Here is a 20,321-nt window from a genome sequence, read left to right as displayed (position 1 = left end):
TTTTGCATGCATCATTTTCTACATGAACGGATGGTGCAGGCAGAATCAATTCACCAAGCTTGTTCCTCACATACTGACGCGCTCCTAGCGGGCATGGTTTAAAACCAGGAACAACCAATCAACTCTGAGAACGTGAGGAGGAAGCACAAGGGTGAAGAAGAATTTTTTTATTTTTACGCGGACTCTTTCCCCTCGAGGGGTCTGGAGCTAAAAGGTGCGATTAACGTGGAGCAGATAAATACTGTACCTCACTGTTCTTTGGTTTCCCCTGGGACTATCAGCACTGTTCTTTGGTTTCCCTTGGACCTATACCTCACCACCCTCTCACTGTTCACCAAATCTGACAAACTTTTCTACTTCCCAGCGTTATTTTTTTCTTCCACCATTTTAGATCGCTTTTTGCCAGTGGAATACCATTTTGTTTAACCACCGCTCTGGTCACCCAGAAGCATTGATATTTTCGACTTCTGAAATCAATATTTCACGATGGGTTTACCTGCCGAGATCTTCGATTACCTTCTGGGGAGCATTGGCTGCATCTCAGTGGAATATCCACCTTTGCTCCTGTTTCACCATGTTCGGCGAGCGAAACGGAGAGGGAGAATTGCCAGCAAGCGTCTAACCACTGTATGAACAAAAGCACAGTGCATTCAGAAAGTATTCAGACCCCTTCACTTTTTTCACATTTTGTTATGTTGCAGCCTTATGCTGAAATCGTTTAAATTCATTTTTTCCCTCATCAATCTACACTCAATACCCCATAATGACAAAGAGAAAACAGGATTTTACAAAGTTTTGCAAATTTATTAAAAAGAAAAAACTGAAATATCACATTGACATAAGTATTCATACCCTTTGCTATTACACTTGTAATTTAGCTCAGGTGCCTCCCATTTCTCTTGATCATCTTTGAGATGTTTCTACACCTTGATTGGAGTCCACCTGTGGTAAATTCAATTGATTGGACATGATTTGGAGAGGCACACACCTGTCTATATAAGGTCTCACAGTTGACAATGCATATCAGAGCAAAAACCAAGCCATGAGGTCGAAGGAACTGCTTGCAGAGCTCAGAGACAGGATTGTGTCGAGGCACATGTCTGGGAAAGCCTCTCCTCAGTGAAAGACACATGAGGAGAGGCTGCCGTCTGGCCACTCTGCCATAAAGCTCAGATCGGTGGAGTGTTGCAGTAATGGTTGTCCTTCTGGAAGTCTCTCCCATCTCCACACAGGATCTCTGGAGCTCAGCCAGATTGACCATCGGGTTCTTGGTCACCTCTCTTACCAAGGCCCTTCTCCCCCGATTGCTCAGTTTGGCCGGGTGGCCAGCTCTAGGAAGAGTCCTGGTTGTTCCAAACTTCTTCCATTTAAGAATTACGGAGGCCACTGTGCCCTTGGGAACCTTCGATGCAGCAGAAATTTTTTTGTCGACTTCCCCAGATCTGTGCCTCGACACACTCATGTCTCTGAGCTCTGCAGGCAGTTCCTTCGACCTCATGGCTTGGTTTTGCTCTGATAGGTATTGTCAGCTGTGAGACCTTATATAGACAGGTGTGTGCCTTTCCAAATCATGTCCAATCAATTGAATTTACCACAGGTGGACTCAAATCAAGGTGTAGAAACATCTCAAAGATGATCAAGAGAAATGGGAGGCACCTCAGCTAAATTTAAAGTGTCCTAGCAAAGGGTATGAATACTTATGTCAATGTGATATTTCAGTTTTTTCATTTTAATACATTTGCAAAACTTTTTAAAATCCTGTTTTCTCTTTGTCATTATGGGGTATTGAGTGTAGATTGATGAGGGAAAAAATAAACAAACGATTTCAGCATGAGGCTGCAACATAACAAAATGTGAAAAAAGTGAAAGGGTCTGAATACTTTCTGAATGCACTGTAAGTAGAAATTCACATGTACCTAATTTCTCCAATGAGGTAACCCCAAAAAATCCAATCATATGTCTAATAAAAATTATTAGTAAGCTTTAATCAAGCACTGCGCATGCCTCCCTAATAAAATAGCATTACATCATTTTTGAAAGGCCCCATATTGGGGTAAACAATCTGTGACAGTGTGACAAATCAGCTCATTCTGATATAACCCAGGTGGAAGCTGTCATGGATGGCGATCATGAGAGGTGTCCACTGTCCATTTAAACTTTGGATATCGCATTAAATGTGTTTCCCAATCATGGTGTTCATATTTTAAGACTGCTTTAAATGTGTGTTTCACAATTGCGCTGTTCATATTTTAAGACTGCTTTAAATGTGTGTTTCCCAATTGCACTGTTAGTCTTTTAAGAGTACTTTAAATGTGTGTTTCCCAATCATGCTGCTCATATTTTAAGAGTGCTTTAAATGTGTTTCCCATTCACGCTGTTCATATTTTAAGAGTGCTTTAAATGTTTTTCCCAATCACGCTGTTAATATTTTAAGAATGCTTTAAATGCGTGTTTCCCAATTGCGCTGTTCATATTTTAAGATTGCTTTAAATGTGTGTTTCCCAATCACGCTGCTCATATTTTAAGGGTGCTTTAAATGTTTTTCCCAATCATGCTGTTCATATTTTAAGAGTGCTTTAAATGTTTTTCCCATTCACGCTGTTCATATTTTAAGAGTGCTTTAAATGTTTTTCCCAATCACGCTGTTCATATTTTAAGAGTGCTTTAAATATTTTTCCCAATCACGCTGTTCATATTTTAAGAGTGCTTTAAATGTGTTTCCCATTCACGCTGTTCATATTTTAAGAGTGCTTTAAATGTGTGTTTCCCAATTGCGCTGTTCATATTTTAAGAGTGCTTTAAATATGTTTCCCAATTGCGCTGTTCATATTTTAAGAGTGCTTTAAATGTGTTTCCCATTCATGCTTTTCATATTTTAAGAGTGCTTTAAATGTTTGTTTCCCAATGGCGCTGTTAATATTTTAATAGTGCCTTAAATGTGTTTCCCAATCATGCTATTCGTATCTTAAGAGTTCTTTAAATGTGTTTCCCAATCACGCTGTTCATATTTTAAGAGTGCTTTAAATGTGTGTTTCCCAATCGTGCAGTTTATCTTTTAATAGTGCTTCAAACATGTTTCCCAATCATGCTGTTCATATTATAAGAGTGCTTTAAATGTGTGTTTCCCAATTGCGCTGTTCATATTTTAAGAGTGCTTTAAATGTGTGTTTCCCAGTCACGCTGTTCATCTTTTAAGAGTGCTTTCAATGTGTGTTTCCCAATTGCACTGTTCATCTTTTAAGAGTGCTTTAAATGTGTGTTTCCCAATCGCGCTGTTCATATTTTAAGAGTGCTTTCAATGTGTGTTTCCCAATCATGCTGTTCCTATTTTAAGAGTGCTTTCAATGTGTGTTTCCCAATGGTGCTGTTCATCTTTTAAGAGTACATTAAATGTGTGTTTCCCAATCACGCTGTCATCTTTTAAGAATGCTTTAAATGTGTGTTTCCCAATCATGCTGCTCATCTATACTATAATAGGCGTAGGTGATCCGTCTGTCCGGGGGTGTGGCTACACCGTTTGCAGAGTAGCTCCATCCATACCTCCACCCATTCTTGGAGAGGCTTCATGTAAACAAATATCCACCATTTTATTACCTCGAATGGCTTTGAGGCCTGTTTAGTTAGGCCCATGCTGTCTTTCTCTCTCACACAGGTTTATTTCAATTCTAATTCGATATATCATTTCATTTTTAACAGTCGCTAACATAGTTTTAGACTCGGTTGAAAAAAAACGGGAAGAGAATCCCATGAAAGTTTCCGTTTATAGAACGAAATGATTTCTCAAAGGCCTGTAAACTAAAGCCCATTCATTGAGTCACCCTCACGATTTTATCTCGAATTCCCCATCTGATTTAATTTTTATCGATGGTTTTAGACTCGGTGTCAGAAATAATTGAGAACATTCACGCACACACGGGAAATTGCCGAGATATATTTATAAAAATCGCGCCACGATGATACACGAAAATACACCGCCTAAAATAACAATCGGGGAAAATGTCGACATATATTAAAAATTCGCTTTTTCTTTTCCGTTAAGATATATTACTTTTACGTTTTATGATAGTCGGCACAAAAACGACATATATATCTTTGTTCTTTCTTATTTCATTCAAAATTATTATCTGGAAGTAAAATATGTTTCAGGAAATTACCGAGAGATATTTCTTCGTTTTTTTATTTATTAGTTATGTGCGCATACACTTTAAATAGGTTTATTTGAAATCTTTAATTTTCACAATGTAATTTACTTGCCATTTGTCATTTGATGATTACGAGACACTTCCTCTTGAGGATCGTGGCAATTCATGCGCTGCGTGGAAACTTCCATTTCCAAAATGAATGCGACGGTCGATGAAGAACGCAGACTTGAACAGGATGTAGCAAGAAAACGAATGAGACGGGCGAACGAGTCCGTCGACGAACGTCAATGCAGACTTGAACAGGATGAAGCAAGAACCGCACAGAGACCGCACGAGACGGGAGAACCGCACAGGATGCAACAACGATGCTGCAACAACGATGAGGAGGGTTGGAGAGGAGCGAGGGGTTGGAGAGCGAGGTGCTAGGAGTTGGAGAGTGAGGAGCAAGGGGTTGGAGAGTGAGGAGCGAGGGGTTGGAGAGCGAGGAGCGAGGGGTTGGAGAGCGAGGAGCGAGGGGTTGGAGAGCGAGGGGTTGGAGAGCGAGGAGCGAGGGGTTGGAGAGCGAGGGGTTGGAGAGTGAGGAGCGAGGGGTTGGAGAGTGAGGAGCGAGGGGTTGGAGAGTGAGGAGCGAGGGGTTGGAGAGTGAGGAGCGAGGGGTTGGAGAGTGAGGAGCGAGGGGTTGGAGAGTGAGGAGCGAGGGGTTGGAGAGTGAGGGCCGATTGGAGCGGAGAGTGAGGGCCGATTGGAGCGGAGAGGAGTGTGAGGAGGTATTGGAGAGGAGTGTGAGGAGGTATTGGAGAGGAGTGTGAGGAGGTATTGGAGAGGAGTGTGAGGAGGTATTGGAGAGGAGTGTGAGGAGGTATTGGAGAGGAGTGTGAGGAGGTATTGGAGAGGAGTGTGGGGGGTTGGAGAGGAGTGCGAGGGGTTGGAGAGGAGTGTGAGGGGTTGGTGAGTGTAAGGGGTTGGTGAGAAGTGTGAGGGGTTGAAGAGAAGTGTGAGGGGTTGAAGAGGAGTGTGATGGGTTGAAGAGGAGTGTGAGGGGTTGAAGAGGAGTGTGAGGGGTTGTAGAGAAGTGTGAGGAGGTATTGCCTATTGGAGAGGAGTGCGAGGAGGTATTGGAGAGGAGTGCGAGGAGGTATTGGAGAGGAGTGTGAGGTATTGGAGAGGAGTGTGAGGAGGTATTGGAGAGTGTGAGGAGGTGTTGGAGAGGAGTGTGAGGGGTTGGCGAGGAGTGTGAGGGGTTGGAGAGGAGTGTGAGGGGTTGGCGAGGAGTGTGAGGGGTTGGAGAGGAGTGTGAGGGGTTGGAGAGGAGTGTGAGGGGTTGGAGAGGAGTGTGAGGTATTGGAGAGGAGTGCGAGGAGGTATTGGAGAGGAGTGCGAGGAGGTATTGGAGAGGAGTGCGAGGAGGTATTGGAGAGGAGTGCGAGGAGGTATTGGAGAGGAGTGCGAGGAGGTATTGGAGAGGAGTGCGAGGAGGTATTGGAGAGGAGTGCGAGGAGGTATTGGAGAGGAGTGCGAGGAGGTATTGGAGAGGAGTGCGAGGAGGTATTGGAGAGGAGTGCGAGGAGGTATTGGAGAGGAGTGCGAGGAGGTATTGGAGAGGAGTGCGAGGAGGTATTGGAGAGGAGTGCGAGGAGGTATTGGAGAGGAGTGCGAGGAGGTATTGGAGAGGAGTGCGAGGAGGTATTGGAGAGGAGTGCGAGGAGGTATTGGAGAGGAGTGCGAGGAGGTGTTGGAGAGGCGTGCGAGGAGGTGTTGGAGAGGAGTGCGAGGAGGTGTTGGAGAGGAGTGCGAGGAGGTGTTGGAGAGGAGTGCGAGGAGGTGTTGGAGAGGAGTGCGAGGAGGTGTTGGAGAGGAGTGCGAGTAGGTGTTGGAGAGGAGTGCGACGAGGTGTTGGAGAGGAGTGCGAGGATGTGTTGGAGAGGAGTGCGAGGATGTATTGGAGAGGAGTGCGAGGAGGCATTGGAGAGGAGTGCGAGGAGGTATTGGGAGAGGAGTGCGAGGAGGTATTGGAGAGGAGTGCGAGGAGGTATTGGAGAGGAGTGCGAGGAGGTATTGGAGAGGAGTGCGAGGAGGTATTGGAGAGGAGTGCGAGGAGGTATTGGAGAGGAGTGCGAGGAGGTATTGGAGAGGAGTGCGAGGAGGTATTGGAGAGGAGTGCGGGGAGGTATTGGAGAGGAGTGCGAGGAGGTATTGGAGAGGAGTGCGAGGAGGTATTGGAGAGGAGTGCGAGGAGGTATTGGAGAGGAGTGCGAGGAGGTATTGGAGAGGAGTGCGAGGAGGTATTGGAGAGGAGTGCGAGGAGGTATTGGAGAGGAGTGCGAGGAGGTATTGGAGAGGAGTGCGAGGAGGTATTGGAGAGGAGTGCGAGGAGGTATTGGAGAGGAGTGCGAGGAGGTATTGGAGAGGAGTGCGAGGAGGTATTGGAGAGGAGTGCGAGGAGGTATTGGAGAGGAGTGTGAGGAGATATTGGAGAGGAGTGTGAGGAGGAGTGCATTGGAGAGGCGTGAGGGTGGAGAGGAGTGAGGGGTCACATATTATGTGAAATAAATAAATTACACCATTTTAACCATTTTGTAAAATTTAATGTGCAGCATCTAAATCAAGATGTCCAAATGTCACACACGTCCATACCCGTGGGATTCCCACGGGTGACCCCACGAGTATTTTAATAATGCTTTAAATGTTTGTTACCCAATTGCGCTGTTCGTCTTTGAAGTATACTTTAAATGTGTGGTTCCCAATCACGATGTTCATATTGTTGCAGATATGAGGATTGAGTTTTTTTGATTGTGTTGTATTGTATAGTAAATGGTTGTGAATTATTGGTTTAGTCTGAGCCTTCCTTGCTCCAGTGTGTATAAAGGTCAAAGGGCGTTCCGGTAGTTAATTCCATAAAGCATACAGTGAAGGACACTATAATACCCTTGTTCAGTAGCTTATATCCTTATTATGTGTGTTAGGGTAAGGCTGTGTCTCCCATTAATTTAAATACTCCATTGCACCAAGTGAAATAAGATAGAGTCCCTTCATTCTTCATTCCCATTCCCAAAAACCTCCATTTCCCCTTTCGTCATGGCCAAGCCTCAATTTGCCAATTACATCCCCTCCAAAACCACCATTGAACATGTGCTCGGGTCGGGGAAGAAAGGCGTGCCCGCCCGTCGTCATCAAGGGCGGAGCCAGAGGGTCGCGCGACCAACCATGGCCGAGGTGAGCACACCGATGGGCGTGTCCTGAAGGCCAGCGGCTTAATCGCCGGAGGCGCTATAAAGGCGCGCGCGCAAGGTGTGCGTTGGTTGCGTTGTGGTGGTCAGGGGTTGCATTGTGGTGGTCAGTGGTTGCGTTGAGTTGTCTGGTGAGGAGTGATTGGACCAAGAGAGAGAGAAAGAGTGGTTGGACTAAGCAAGAGAGGAAGAGTTGGATTAAGCAAGAGAGAAAGAGTCCTGGAGTTAGTGAGAGAGGGAGAGAGAACCCGTCATGCCAGACCCCCCACCAGCAGCGTTGGCTCCACCAAGCAGCTCCGACCCGTTACCCCGCGCACACGACAGGATCGGTGGCATCGGCGGCCGTCGAGGTCCAGCCCGACGTCCCGTGCAGGATCAAGCTCCAGCCAGCTCCGTGCCTTCCTCCCCCTCCAGCCACCCACCTCCTGTCATTCCTGCCTGCAATTTCCCCATTCGTGTACGTGAGTTTGTTCTGTTTGTTTTGTCCCTGGGGATTTAATTAAGCTTGTATAAGGAATTTTCACTGTGTCTCTAATATCTTCTGTATATTATTCTCTTATCTTTCCTTCTCCTTGGTTTTTTTGAGCTTGTAAATAGCAAATAAATTATATTCGTATTTCCAACCTTTTTGTCTGCTTCTTCTTCACATCCGTGTCGCCTTAGTCTTTTCCGTATTGAATATCTGTGGCGCGATCCGGCCAACGTTCGAGAATCGGGTTAGTCGGGGTAACTGTACGACCGCGGGGCCATCCGCTCGGCAAGCACAACATCTTATCCGCGGGCCGTAACAATTGGTGTCTGGGAGTGAGATACGAGGCCCGAACCAAATTTTTAAAACTTCAAGAAAAAATTTGGTCAAAATTTGGAGTGGCCGAAATTTGTTTTGTTTTCAAAAAAAAAAAACCCGAATTTTGAAATCGCGCCATGGCTAGTCAAGGCGATCGGATGCAGGTGGGTGCACTAGGAGAGGGTTTAGGAGTAACCCAGGATCAAATGGAGGGGAGCAATGAGGAGGTGGTTGAGGAGGTATCAGGCGCGCAAAATGGAGCCCTCGCGCACATGGTTGTGGGTGCACAAAATGGTGGCTTTCCGTACGTGACGGCGACAGCCGGGGCCCCTGTGCAAGACTGGGTGAGCATTAAACTATTGCTAATCCAGATGAATGCAAAAATGGACGCCATGATAGACAAAACAAGGTGTGATCGGGGAAAATTGGAGGGAATAAATGACCGGGCCAAAGAAGTAAATGAGGGACTGGCGAGGGACAAGGCCAGGTATGAGGCAAAGCGGGTGGAAGGGGACATTGACCGTGGGGTGGGCGAAAAGGTCCCAAGGGTGCACGAGGAGGTAACGCGGGTCGAGAAACGCTGGTTGAGTGAAGCGGAGAAAAGCGCGGGTACAATGACGGGGGTAGAAATCGCAACACGGGGTTTGGAAAAGCCGGCGACCGATGAGGTAGAGGGAATTTTATTAAAGCCAACGGTCGTCGAGGTGAGTAAAGAAAAAGTGGTAGTGGGCATTGAAATTGAAGAGACCGGGGACTTAGAAAACCACTCGCGGCGGGAGGAAAAGATGGAATATGTACAAAGTCCCTGCTCAAATCATGATGATGTACTCGCTAATCCAAATGGAAGTTTACAGGTACGCGTGGAGAAAAGGATCCCCCAGGTGAGTCGTGCTGTATATTGTGCGGGTAGATTTTGTAGAAGGATGTTCGGCGACAAAAGAATTTTCGCGCGATTGGGATCGATATGGCACCCGGGCGTTGGTGAAGGAGTGCGAGGAGGTATTGGAGAGGAGTGCGAGGAGGTATTGGAGAGGAGTGCGAGGAGGTATTGGAGAGGAGTGCGAGGAGGTATTGGAGAGGAGTGCGAGGAGGTATTGGAGAGGAGTGCGAGGAGGTGTTGGAGAGGCGTGCGAGGAGGTGTTGGAGAGGAGTGCGAGGAGGTGTTGGAGAGGAGTGCGAGGAGGTGTTGGAGAGGAGTGCGAGGAGGTGTTGGAGAGGAGTGCGAGGAGGTGTTGGAGAGGAGTGCGAGTAGGTGTTGGAGAGGAGTGCGACGAGGTGTTGGAGAGGAGTGCGAGGATGTGTTGGAGAGGAGTGCGAGGATGTATTGGAGAGGAGTGCGAGGAGGCATTGGAGAGGAGTGCGAGGAGGTATTGGGAGAGGAGTGCGAGGAGGTATTGGAGAGGAGTGCGAGGAGGTATTGGAGAGGAGTGCGAGGAGGTATTGGAGAGGAGTGCGAGGAGGTATTGGAGAGGAGTGCGAGGAGGTATTGGAGAGGAGTGCGAGGAGGTATTGGAGAGGAGTGCGAGGAGGTATTGGAGAGGAGTGCGAGGAGGTATTGGAGAGGAGTGCGAGGAGGTATTGGAGAGGAGTGCGAGGAGGTGTTGGAGAGGCGTGCGAGGAGGTGTTGGAGAGGAGTGCGAGGAGGTGTTGGAGAGGAGTGCGAGGAGGTGTTGGAGAGGAGTGCGAGGAGGTGTTGGAGAGGAGTGCGAGGAGGTGTTGGAGAGGAGTGCGAGTAGGTGTTGGAGAGGAGTGCGACGAGGTGTTGGAGAGGAGTGCGAGGATGTGTTGGAGAGGAGTGCGAGGATGTATTGGAGAGGAGTGCGAGGAGGCATTGGAGAGGAGTGCGAGGAGGTATTGGGAGAGGAGTGCGAGGAGGTATTGGAGAGGAGTGCGAGGAGGTATTGGAGAGGAGTGCGAGGAGGTATTGGAGAGGAGTGCGAGGAGGTATTGGAGAGGAGTGCGAGGAGGTATTGGAGAGGAGTGCGGGGAGGTATTGGAGAGGAGTGCGAGGAGGTATTGGAGAGGAGTGCGAGGAGGTATTGGAGAGGAGTGCGAGGAGGTATTGGAGAGGAGTGCGAGGAGGTATTGGAGAGGAGTGCGAGGAGGTATTGGAGAGGAGTGCGAGGAGGTATTGGAGAGGAGTGCGAGGAGGTATTGGAGAGGAGTGCGAGGAGGTATTGGAGAGGAGTGCGAGGAGGTATTGGAGAGGAGTGCGAGGAGGTATTGGAGAGGAGTGCGAGGAGGTATTGGAGAGGAGTGCGAGGAGGTATTGGAGAGGAGTGCGAGGAGGTATTGGAGAGGAGTGTGAGGAGATATTGGAGAGGAGTGTGAGGAGGAGTGCATTGGAGAGGCGTGAGGGTGGAGAGGAGTGAGGGGTCACATATTATGTGAAATAAATAAATTACACCATTTTAACCATTTTGTAAAATTTAATGTGCAGCATCTAAATCAAGATGTCCAAATGTCACACACGTCCATACCCGTGGGATTCCCACGGGTGACCCCACGAGTATTTTAATAATGCTTTAAATGTTTGTTACCCAATTGCGCTGTTCGTCTTTGAAGTATACTTTAAATGTGTGGTTCCCAATCACGATGTTCATATTGTTGCAGATATGAGGATTGAGTTTTTTTGATTGTGTTGTATTGTATAGTAAATGGTTGTGAATTATTGGTTTAGTCTGAGCCTTCCTTGCTCCAGTGTGTATAAAGGTCAAAGGGCGTTCCGGTAGTTAATTCCATAAAGCATACAGTGAAGGACACTATAATACCCTTGTTCAGTAGCTTATATCCTTATTATGTGTGTTAGGGTAAGGCTGTGTCTCCCATTAATTTAAATACTCCATTGCACCAAGTGAAATAAGATAGAGTCCCTTCATTCTTCATTCCCATTCCCAAAAACCTCCATTTCCCCTTTCGTCATGGCCAAGCCTCAATTTGCCAATTACATCCCCTCCAAAACCACCATTGAACATGTGCTCGGGTCGGGGAAGAAAGGCGTGCCCGCCCGTCGTCATCAAGGGCGGAGCCAGAGGGTCGCGCGACCAACCATGGCCGAGGTGAGCACACCGATGGGCGTGTCCTGAAGGCCAGCGGCTTAATCGCCGGAGGCGCTATAAAGGCGCGCGCGCAAGGTGTGCGTTGGTTGCGTTGTGGTGGTCAGGGGTTGCATTGTGGTGGTCAGTGGTTGCGTTGAGTTGTCTGGTGAGGAGTGATTGGACCAAGAGAGAGAGAAAGAGTGGTTGGACTAAGCAAGAGAGGAAGAGTTGGATTAAGCAAGAGAGAAAGAGTCCTGGAGTTAGTGAGAGAGGGAGAGAGAACCCGTCATGCCAGACCCCCCACCAGCAGCGTTGGCTCCACCAAGCAGCTCCGACCCGTTACCCCGCGCACACGACAGGATCGGTGGCATCGGCGGCCGTCGAGGTCCAGCCCGACGTCCCGTGCAGGATCAAGCTCCAGCCAGCTCCGTGCCTTCCTCCCCCTCCAGCCACCCACCTCCTGTCATTCCTGCCTGCAATTTCCCCATTCGTGTACGTGAGTTTGTTCTGTTTGTTTTGTCCCTGGGGATTTAATTAAGCTTGTATAAGGAATTTTCACTGTGTCTCTAATATCTTCTGTATATTATTCTCTTATCTTTCCTTCTCCTTGGTTTTTTTGAGCTTGTAAATAGCAAATAAATTATATTCGTATTTCCAACCTTTTTGTCTGCTTCTTCTTCACATCCGTGTCGCCTTAGTCTTTTCCGTATTGAATATCTGTGGCGCGATCCGGCCAACGTTCGAGAATCGGGTTAGTCGGGGTAACTGTACGACCGCGGGGCCATCCGCTCGGCAAGCACAACATCTTATCCGCGGGCCGTAACAATTGGTGTCTGGGAGTGAGATACGAGGCCCGAACCAAATTTTTAAAACTTCAAGAAAAAATTTGGTCAAAATTTGGAGTGGCCGAAATTTGTTTTGTTTTCAAAAAAAAAAACCCGAATTTTGAAATCGCGCCATGGCTAGTCAAGGCGATCGGATGCAGGTGGGTGCACTAGGAGAGGGTTTAGGAGTAACCCAGGATCAAATGGAGGGGAGCAATGAGGAGGTGGTTGAGGAGGTATCAGGCGCGCAAAATGGAGCCCTCGCGCACATGGTTGTGGGTGCACAAAATGGTGGCTTTCCGTACGTGACGGCGACAGCCGGGGCCCCTGTGCAAGACTGGGTGAGCATTAAACTATTGCTAATCCAGATGAATGCAAAAATGGACGCCATGATAGACAAAACAAGGTGTGATCGGGGAAAATTGGAGGGAATAAATGACCGGGCCAAAGAAGTAAATGAGGGACTGGCGAGGGACAAGGCCAGGTATGAGGCAAAGCGGGTGGAAGGGGACATTGACCGTGGGGTGGGCGAAAAGGTCCCAAGGGTGCACGAGGAGGTAACGCGGGTCGAGAAACGCTGGTTGAGTGAAGCGGAGAAAAGCGCGGGTACAATGACGGGGGTAGAAATCGCAACACGGGGTTTGGAAAAGCCGGCGACCGATGAGGTAGAGGGAATTTTATTAAAGCCAACGGTCGTCGAGGTGAGTAAAGAAAAAGTGGTAGTGGGCATTGAAATTGAAGAGACCGGGGACTTAGAAAACCACTCGCGGCGGGAGGAAAAGATGGAATATGTACAAAGTCCCTGCTCAAATCATGATGATGTACTCGCTAATCCAAATGGAAGTTTACAGGTACGCGTGGAGAAAAGGATCCCCCAGGTGAGTCGTGCTGTATATTGTGCGGGTAGATTTTGTAGAAGGATGTTCGGCGACAAAAGAATTTTCGCGCGATTGGGATCGATATGGCACCCGGGCGTTGGTGAAGGAGTGCGAGGAGGTATTGGAGAGGAGTGCGAGGAGGTATTGGAGAGGAGTGCGAGGAGGTATTGGAGAGGAGTGCGAGGAGGTATTGGAGAGGAGTGCGAGGAGGTATTGGAGAGGAGTGCGAGGAGGTGTTGGAGAGGCGTGCGAGGAGGTGTTGGAGAGGAGTGCGAGGAGGTGTTGGAGAGGAGTGCGAGGAGGTGTTGGAGAGGAGTGCGAGGAGGTGTTGGAGAGGAGTGCGAGGAGGTGTTGGAGAGGAGTGCGAGTAGGTGTTGGAGAGGAGTGCGACGAGGTGTTGGAGAGGAGTGCGAGGATGTGTTGGAGAGGAGTGCGAGGATGTATTGGAGAGGAGTGCGAGGAGGCATTGGAGAGGAGTGCGAGGAGGTATTGGGAGAGGAGTGCGAGGAGGTATTGGAGAGGAGTGCGAGGAGGTATTGGAGAGGAGTGCGAGGAGGTATTGGAGAGGAGTGCGAGGAGGTATTGGAGAGGAGTGCGAGGAGGTATTGGAGAGGAGTGCGAGGAGGTATTGGAGAGGAGTGCGAGGAGGTATTGGAGAGGAGTGCGAGGAGGTATTGGAGAGGAGTGCGAGGAGGTATTGGAGAGGAGTGCGAGGAGGTGTTGGAGAGGCGTGCGAGGAGGTGTTGGAGAGGAGTGCGAGGAGGTGTTGGAGAGGAGTGCGAGGAGGTGTTGGAGAGGAGTGCGAGGAGGTGTTGGAGAGGAGTGCGAGGAGGTGTTGGAGAGGAGTGCGAGTAGGTGTTGGAGAGGAGTGCGACGAGGTGTTGGAGAGGAGTGCGAGGATGTGTTGGAGAGGAGTGCGAGGATGTATTGGAGAGGAGTGCGAGGAGGCATTGGAGAGGAGTGCGAGGAGGTATTGGGAGAGGAGTGCGAGGAGGTATTGGAGAGGAGTGCGAGGAGGTATTGGAGAGGAGTGCGAGGAGGTATTGGAGAGGAGTGCGAGGAGGTATTGGAGAGGAGTGCGAGGAGGTATTGGAGAGGAGTGCGAGGAGGTATTGGAGAGGAGTGCGAGGAGGTATTGGAGAGGAGTGCGGGGAGGTATTGGAGAGGAGTGCGAGGAGGTATTGGAGAGGAGTGCGAGGAGGTATTGGAGAGGAGTGCGAGGAGGTATTGGAGAGGAGTGCGAGGAGGTATTGGAGAGGAGTGCGAGGAGGTATTGGAGAGGAGTGCGAGGAGGTATTGGAGAGGAGTGCGAGGAGGTATTGGAGAGGAGTGCGAGGAGGTATTGGAGAGGAGTGCGAGGAGGTATTGGAGAGGAGTGCGAGGAGGTATTGGAGAGGAGTGCGAGGAGGTATTGGAGAGGAGTGCGAGGAGGTATTGGAGAGGAGTGCGAGGAGGTATTGGAGAGGAGTGTGAGGAGATATTGGAGAGGAGTGTGAGGAGGAGTGCATTGGAGAGGCGTGAGGGTGGAGAGGAGTGAGGGGTCACATATTATGTGAAATAAATAAATTACACCATTTTAACCATTTTGTAAAATTTAATGTGCAGCATCTAAATCAAGATGTCCAAATGTCACACACGTCCATACCCGTGGGATTCCCACGGGTGACCCCACGAGTATTTTAATAATGCTTTAAATGTTTGTTACCCAATTGCGCTGTTCGTCTTTGAAGTATACTTTAAATGTGTGGTTCCCAATCACGATGTTCATATTGTTGCAGATATGAGGATTGAGTTTTTTTGATTGTGTTGTATTGTATAGTAAATGGTTGTGAATTATTGGTTTAGTCTGAGCCTTCCTTGCTCCAGTGTGTATAAAGGTCAAAGGGCGTTCCGGTAGTTAATTCCATAAAGCATACAGTGAAGGACACTATAATACCCTTGTTCAGTAGCTTATATCCTTATTATGTGTGTTAGGGTAAGGCTGTGTCTCCCATTAATTTAAATACTCCATTGCACCAAGTGAAATAAGATAGAGTCCCTTCATTCTTCATTCCCATTCCCAAAAACCTCCATTTCCCCTTTCGTCATGGCCAAGCCTCAATTTGCCAATTACATCCCCTCCAAAACCACCATTGAACATGTGCTCGGGTCGGGGAAGAAAGGCGTGCCCGCCCGTCGTCATCAAGGGCGGAGCCAGAGGGTCGCGCGACCAACCATGGCCGAGGTGAGCACACCGATGGGCGTGTCCTGAAGGCCAGCGGCTTAATCGCCGGAGGCGCTATAAAGGCGCGCGCGCAAGGTGTGCGTTGGTTGCGTTGTGGTGGTCAGGGGTTGCATTGTGGTGGTCAGTGGTTGCGTTGAGTTGTCTGGTGAGGAGTGATTGGACCAAGAGAGAGAGAAAGAGTGGTTGGACTAAGCAAGAGAGGAAGAGTTGGATTAAGCAAGAGAGAAAGAGTCCTGGAGTTAGTGAGAGAGGGAGAGAGAACCCGTCATGCCAGACCCCCCACCAGCAGCGTTGGCTCCACCAAGCAGCTCCGACCCGTTACCCCGCGCACACGACAGGATCGGTGGCATCGGCGGCCGTCGAGGTCCAGCCCGACGTCCCGTGCAGGATCAAGCTCCAGCCAGCTCCGTGCCTTCCTCCCCCTCCAGCCACCCACCTCCTGTCATTCCTGCCTGCAATTTCCCCATTCGTGTACGTGAGTTTGTTCTGTTTGTTTTGTCCCTGGGGATTTAATTAAGCTTGTATAAGGAATTTTCACTGTGTCTCTAATATCTTCTGTATATTATTCTCTTATCTTTCCTTCTCCTTGGTTTTTTTGAGCTTGTAAATAGCAAATAAATTATATTCGTATTTCCAACCTTTTTGTCTGCTTCTTCTTCACATCCGTGTCGCCTTAGTCTTTTCCGTATTGAATATCTGTGGCGCGATCCGGCCAACGTTCGAGAATCGGGTTAGTCGGGGTAACTGTACGACCGCGGGGCCATCCGCTCGGCAAGCACAACATCTTATCCGCGGGCCGTAACAATTGGTGTCTGGGAGTGAGATACGAGGCCCGAACCAAATTTTTAAAACTTCAAGAAAAAATTTGGTCAAAATTTGGAGTGGCCGAAATTTGTTTTGTTTTCAAAAAAAAAAAAACCCGAATTTTGAAATCGCGCCATGGCTAGTCAAGGCGATCGGATGCAGGTGGGTGCACTAGGAGAGGGTTTAGGAGTAACCCAGGATCAAATGGAGGGGAGCAATGAGGAGGTGGTTGAGGAGGTATCAGGCGCGCAAAATGGAGCCCTCGCGCACATGGTTGTGGGTGCACAAAATGGTGGCTTTCCGTACGTGACGGCGACAGCCGGGGCCCCTGTGCAAGACTGGGTGAGCATTAAACTATTGCTAATCCAGATGAATGCAAAAATGGACGCCATGATAGACAAAACAAGGTGTGATCGGGGAAAATTGGAGGGAATAAATGACCGGGCCAAAGAAGTAAATGAGGGACTGGCGAGGGACAAGGCCAGGTATGAGGCAAAGCGGGTGGAAGGGGACATTGACCGTGGGGTGGGCGAAAAGGTCCCAAGGGTGCACGAGGAGGTAACGCGGGTCGAGAAACGCTGGTTGAGTGAAGCGGAGAAAAGCGCGGGTACAATGACGGGGGTAGAAATCGCAACACGGGGTTTGGAAAAGCCGGCGACCGATGAGGTAGAGGGAATTTTATTAAAGCCAACGGTCGTCGAGGTGAGTAAAGAAAAAGTGGTAGTGGGCATTGAAATTGAAGAGACCGGGGACTTAGAAAACCACTCGCGGCGGGAGGAAAAGATGGAATATGTACAAAGTCCCTGCTCAAATCATGATGATGTACTCGCTAATCCAAATGGAAGTTTACAGGTACGCGTGGAGAAAAGGATCCCCCAGGTGAGTCGTGCTGTATATTGTGCGGGTAGATTTTGTAGAAGGATGTTCGGCGACAAAAGAATTTTCGCGCGATTGGGATCGATATGGCACCCGGGCGTTGGTGAAGGGTCCCGTGTGAGTGGAAATGGCACGCGTGTGAAAAAAAAGTGTGCGTCGGCGAGTGATCGTGTTATAAAGTGTGGGAGTGAAACCGAGTGTGAGCGAGAATGCACGTCGGGGTGTACGGAGTGTGACACGAGGAGTGAGTTGGTGGTGGAGCGGGTGCGAGGATGCACGCATGGGATGAACGGCGAGGGTGTGTGAGAAAGCACACCTGAGTTGGTGGTAGCGCGAGTGCGAGGGAGCACATCGGAGCGCGGTAGTGGGTGGATGCAAGAGTGCACGCCCATGGTGAGTGTTACGGAGGACGTAACGGAGGAGAGGTGTGGACCGAAGTGTGCGAACGGCGAGTGTGCGCGAGAGGTGTGGTGTGTAACAGGGAGAGCGTTGGTGGAATGTACGGATGGCGTTGGAGCACCGAGCTCGGTGAGGGTGAAAGGGGTAGCGTATGCGTGTGAGCATTCAGGTGAAGCATCGACGGTAACCGGGTTAGCGGTTAGGGCGACGGATAGCCGATGCGAGCACTCGGGGCGCGGTGTGCTTTGTTGGATGCCAGGCCCGGCGCGGATCGATACTACGTCGCTTCTCTTCGAAGCGTCGTTGCCGATTCGGGCTTGGCCCCGCCCCGCACGGTCGAGTCCGGGCCTTGTCGGGCGAGGCGACCGGTCCGGTTCAAGGGCGAGTGGGAGGAAGCGGAACGGTGCCCCCTGGCGGGGACGGGGTTCCGACCGGGGGAGATTGAGCCATCGGGCCCGGGACTGCAAGGTACCGCGCCGAGATGGTGCGTGGAATCTCGGCCCGACCAAACCACCTCCCTTGAACCAAAAGCCGGACGGATTCAACCTGCAGGCAACCAAACCACCCGAATTCATTGCTCGGCTTTACGAAGCCGAGTTTAATGATGTCATGACGCACCGAGGCTAGGATATAGCGGACTGTGATGATGATAATAGTGATGGTGTTTTTGATCTGAAATTTAGAAAAGTGAATAGAATTGGCAGAGGATTGGCAAATTTTTGATTTGTTGGATTTGGACGAGCCAAATTGGTAGTGGGAGATGCCCGATGTGGTGGGATGGCCAATCCACCATCCCTCACAGAGGGGGCAAAGGAGCACTAGAGTTATGGGGTTTGGCAGTGAAAACTAGCCCGGAAGGGTTAGGATATAATGATAGGGATCTAGAGAAGATGACATTAGGTAACGTTAAGTTTAGGTAGCGAAAAGGATAACTGTAGTGGGGACGCAGGTAGGTTAGAGTGGATGATAATGACGTGGTATGTGCTTAGTTTAAAGGGAAGACGGGGAGCACTAAGTTAGCAGGGCAACAGGTAGTTTAGATGATGCCGAGTGAGTGAGTATTGATATCGGTGAAATGAGGAATTACTAGGCAATGCTCGGGAGAGATGTGTGTGTGAGCGTGGGAAAATCTGGGTGCCTGAGGCAATGGTTTTGAGAATCGAAAGTGTATTGAGCGTGGAAGTGTATTGTGAAAAGTGTGTGAGGAACAGGTGTGATTGCACAGGTGTGCAACTGGACAGGTGAATGGAGCAGTGTATGAGTGAGTGATAGTGATGTGAGTTGTATTGACCGAATGGTCCAGGAAGGAAGGAGGGTGCAGGTGGCACCAGGTGTGATTGCACAGGTGTGCAACAACAGGTGTATGGAGAATGGTTGTGTGAAATACATGGAGTGTGGAATATATGGAGTATTGGAATGGATGGTCGTGGAGTGAGTATGGTGCAAACTATGGAGTGGAGTGGATGGTGCGAAGGTGTGAATGGGGGAAGAGTGGACCCCCATCACGAATACCCGGGGCCGGTCATGTAAGTGTTAGGTAGAGGGTACAGGTAAATTGTGGTTGGATTTTGGCATCTGTGGTGCGGGTGAAAGAATGGTATTTGGATGGGTGCATTAGTGTTGTGGAAATGGCTGGGCGTGTAGCCTGTTAGTGTGTGTAGTTGGTTTGGGCACTCCACCACTGTGAGGATGTCGGCCAGGTGAGGCCGCAGGTGGGCTCTGGGAGCCGGTAGAGTTGTTGTGGATGGGGCCTGAGGATCCGAAGGACGGACCCGGGTAGCCCAGTGCCAGAGGGCACCAAGGGGTGACAGAGCCAGGAGGGGCCTTCCCCTATTAGATAGGTTAGGGTGAGGAGCTAGGTCAGCTCGGGTGGCAACTGCAGTGGTGGAGGTGTGCAGGTGGGTAGACCTGCTGGGAGAGCTACACGCCCCAGTCCTGAAATTGTGCAAGGGCACAGGGAGTTGCATCGGGGGAGTGAGACCCCAAATTGAGAAGCACCACAGTTTGGTCAATGGTTTGGTTTTTAGAACCCATAGTGTAAGTTGGCCAATGGATTGGCAGGGAAAGACCCCGGGTAGTGTAAAGTGTGTTAGTCATTTAGAGGATAGTTAGGATTAAGAATCTCCTCGCACCATCTACATCCACTCACCTGAGGTGACGTAACTCCACACCATGCCATGTTTTATTATTTTTTATTGTGCAGATGTTTGGAATGTCAGACGCTTCATGACGTGGGTGTGACATTGTGCTTTGTGTTCCATCTCTTCCTACTTATGAGGATTGATGACGAATTAGGTGATGGCAAATTTTGGTTAGAGGGATTGTGGGAACGAATTTGGTGTAGGGGAAATATGGGGACAACGTGACATTAGCGACGAATTTGTAAAGGTGTAGATTTTGTACATATGGGGTAAGGGCAAGGGTAGTGTAGGTGACGGGGGGGGGGGGGGGGGGGTTGACGTACGGTAGGGACGAGCTTTCTCACTTCGCTCTCCGTACGCACTTCACCTTGCATTGCCTTATTGATGTGTACCCTTGTGACCTTGCCCCTCGCTCATCTGTCTTGTCCCCCTTTTGTCTCCCACATGACCTGTGCGCCACTGGGCGCCGAGGGGAGCGTGCGTGAGTCCGCCATTGTGCGCCTGGAACTCCCAGAACCAGCTGTCTGCATCGATGCACCACATTATGGACCACATGTCTGTGGCCGAGCACCACTTATGGACCCCATGGGTTGGGGCATGGCCCCTCTGCTGGAACAGGCCATGAAGGCCCGAGATCTTGCTGGCGGACCTTGATCACAGGGCACCGATGCCCCACAGGTGAACCACACTAGTCGGCCCCCTGTGGGCCATAAATAAAACAAAAATGGACACGTTGGGTGCATTTTATTATTGCAATGGGCTGCCAGCAAAGGAAGATGACAACACCAGGAAAATAATAATAGCCAGCAGAGGGAGCCGAAGAGCAAGAGACCACCTGCAGGGTTAGGGGTTGTTGTTTTTATTTTGATGAACAATGATGACTGTGCACCGATTGGTGCTTGAGGGTGTGTTGGTGCGTTTTGGGTGCTTTCATGGTGCATTGATGCAGAGCAGACTGTCTCCCCCCCAGAAAGAACAATC

Source organism: Myxine glutinosa, chromosome 8 (genome assembly GCF_964187855.1).
Source record: "Myxine glutinosa chromosome 8, kmMyxGlut1.1, whole genome shotgun sequence".
Taxonomy (NCBI): domain Eukaryota; kingdom Metazoa; phylum Chordata; class Myxini; order Myxiniformes; family Myxinidae; genus Myxine; species Myxine glutinosa.
This window is presented reverse-complemented; position numbering follows the sequence as displayed.